The sequence below is a fragment of the Microcaecilia unicolor genome, chromosome 2, assembly GCF_901765095.1.
Source record: "Microcaecilia unicolor chromosome 2, aMicUni1.1, whole genome shotgun sequence".
In the NCBI taxonomy this organism is placed as follows: Eukaryota; Metazoa; Chordata; class Amphibia; order Gymnophiona; family Siphonopidae; genus Microcaecilia; species Microcaecilia unicolor.
This window is the reverse complement of record NC_044032.1, coordinates 592,363,659-592,366,503: the sequence shown is the minus strand read 5'-3', so window position 1 is coordinate 592,366,503 and position 2,845 is coordinate 592,363,659. Positions and strand designations below refer to the sequence as shown.

Sequence of the window (2,845 nt, the reverse complement as noted above, 5' to 3'; positions counted from 1 at the left end):
ATGGTGCTCACAACTTGTACAAGAAAACACAATAAATATAAACATGGAAACCGCTTGTGAACAGAAGTAAGCCATCCCGTAGCTCCTGTGTGACTGAGAGCCAAACCAATGCTCCCTCGAGAAGCCACAAGGTAAGGTAATATGCCACCTGCCTCTTCCCTCATACCACACACTAAATTAAACACTCCCCTCCGTGTATAGGTCTATTATGGTATGAATGTAATTCCCTAAATTCTAGAGAGAACCTACTCAGAGGAAAAAGCCTAAACAAACTCCTTAAAAGTAGGTTGTGGATGTGAATTTGTGGAATATTAAACCCACTTTTAAGGAGTTTGTGGAGGCTTTTTCCTCTATGAGTAGGTTCTCTCTAGAATTTAGGGAATTACATTCACACCACAATAGACCTATACATGGAGGGGAGTGTTTAATTTAGTGAAATGTGCTTTATTATCCCCTAGAGCTCTTTTGTTTGATTATAGACTCTTCCCTCATACCACCAGAAAAAGCCTCAAAGTAAGGGGGTGGGCTCGATGCTGAAATAGAACCATGCGCCGAACTGAGCTGGCACAGAATGGTGGCATGGAGAAAAGCGATGGATTTCAACCTGATGAAATGCAATCTCTGTCAAATGAACCCTGTCGCACAGATTCCAGAAACGAGCCCTAGAGGAATCAAAAACTAAAAAAAAAAAAAAAAAAGGAAGGACGCCTCAAAGTAAGGGGGGTGGGCTCGATGCTGAAATAGAACCATGAGCCGAACTGAGCTGGCACAGAATGGTGGCATGGAGAAAAGCGATGGATTTCAACCTGATGAAATGCAATCTCTGTCAAATGAACCCAGTCGCACAGATTCCAGAAACGAGCCCTAGAGGAATCAAAAACTAAAAAAAAAAAAAAGGAAGGACGTCTGGACCGGTCTCGTGTGAATAAAGGAAAGAAAACAATCAGGTGAGAACATAAAATTTTCCTTCCTTCTCATCTATACCAAATCAGCCCAGACTACTGAGATGTAGCAAAGCAGTCTCTCAATAGGGCAGGAGAAACTCAGAAACCAGTCAAAGACTACTGAGAATGACCTGCCAAACAGGTCCACAAGAGGAAGATACTGCAAAAGAGAACAACCAGCCAGCAAGGGAAACAAAAGAAACCATGATCCCTCGACTGTCCACAAGTGCAAGCGTGGGAGCCTCTAATCGAAGATATGATGCACAACCCCAGGAAGGGAAGTGCCAGAAAGTTCCGAGTGTCCAGACCTTAGGAAAACACCATTGCTACAAGAGGGGCAGAGGAGCAAAAGCCAAAGGCCTACAATCGAGTAGCTTATCTAAGAGAGCCCCAGAAATAAGATAAAATAACTGTTAAAGACCAATGACCCCCACGGGACAGAGGATGTGACACCTCCAGCTGCAACTGTGAAAAGCCCAGAAGAGGGAAGATGAAGCCTTCCCTCACCAAGAGGGAGTCCCAACAGACTAGAAGGACACAGAAAGTATCTTTCGAGAGAACCAGGATACACATACCGAGATAAAGAAAAGCAACTATGAAGCCCAAACGGCAAGCTGGCAAGGGAAGACCCCGAACGTCACCTTCATGCGGCCCCTCTGAAAGAGGATGTACCCTTCTTCCAGGATCATAGGATAGGCCTGGGTTCCCCACTGAAAAGGAACTACAGGATAGAAATAGAGATAGCTCATAATATTCCCCCACAGGTATTCTGCCATGAAACAAGGAATATGACTCAGCACCAGGCAAAGCTAAGCAGGAGAAAGCATAAATATAAACAGAATTCCACCTCAACTGAGGAAGGAAGCAAGCTTTGAGAATACGGCAGAGAAAATAAAGAAGGGAAGTTGGGTTCAACAAACCAAGAAGAGAGCCAAACAAAGTCCTTTGTGACCTCTGTATTATCCGCTAAATACATTCATGGTGACTGCTTGTTTATAACCCCAGATGTAGGTTTTTCTACTGACCGAAACGTCATCGTTCCGATTGGGCATCAGGTGCTTCATTTTGCAAATGCTAACATATAGTACAGATGGCACTTCCAAAGATAAGTGGTCACTTCTTTGATTTTATTTATACTGATATTTTATAAACTTTGCTGCTTGACGGAATTTTGATACTGAATAAAAGATAATAAGTTAATCATTGGGACTTCTTGGCAAATGATTGATGTCACAATACAAGCTTTGACCTGAAATAGCTGGGCGCAATAAGAGGTACTATAACTTTTCTTCATTTAAATCTGATGCTATTTTGTCCTCTTTTGCTCTGTTATAATGAGTAACAAGTAAAAAAAAATTAAGAAAAACACTGTGCATTATGGAAGTCTTCTAGGATTTGCCACATTGTACACATCTCCTTACTTCCACGTTTTGCTGTGGCGTACCAAGGGTGGAGCAGTGGGGGCGGTCCATCCCCGGGTGTCAGCACAGGGAGGGGGTGCTCCGCTCCCACTGCTTCCGACCCAAAGACCACTGGAGTGTGCCGGAAAATAGGTACACAGTGTTGCACTTTTATCCCCAACAATACTGCTCCAGATGGGTCAATCAACAGAGCTTTGGAAGGCTTAACCTCACTGTCACAAGAATTGGCAGAGAACTCTGGTGTCGACACATCCTGGACTGGTTGGATGGATAAAGCTTTTGGTAAATGGAAGACATTTATCATTTCAGCAGCCACTACTATAATTATAGTGGTAGCAATTTTTGTATTAGTAGGATGTTGCATAATCCCTTGTGCTAGAGGCTTAGTAGAACGCTTAATTGAAACTGCAATAATGAAAAAGACAACCGCAGGACAATATGTCCTGTACGAAAATCTCCTTCCCAACACCACAGGAGATA

General features: G+C 43.1%; 1 protein-coding gene across 3 annotated transcripts in view; it reads right to left on the bottom strand.

Moving 5' to 3' along the window:
* Window positions 1–2,845, bottom strand: part of NEK1 (NIMA related kinase 1) — a 335,744-nt gene that overhangs the window by 254,573 nt on the left and 78,326 nt on the right. The window lies entirely within an intron of this gene.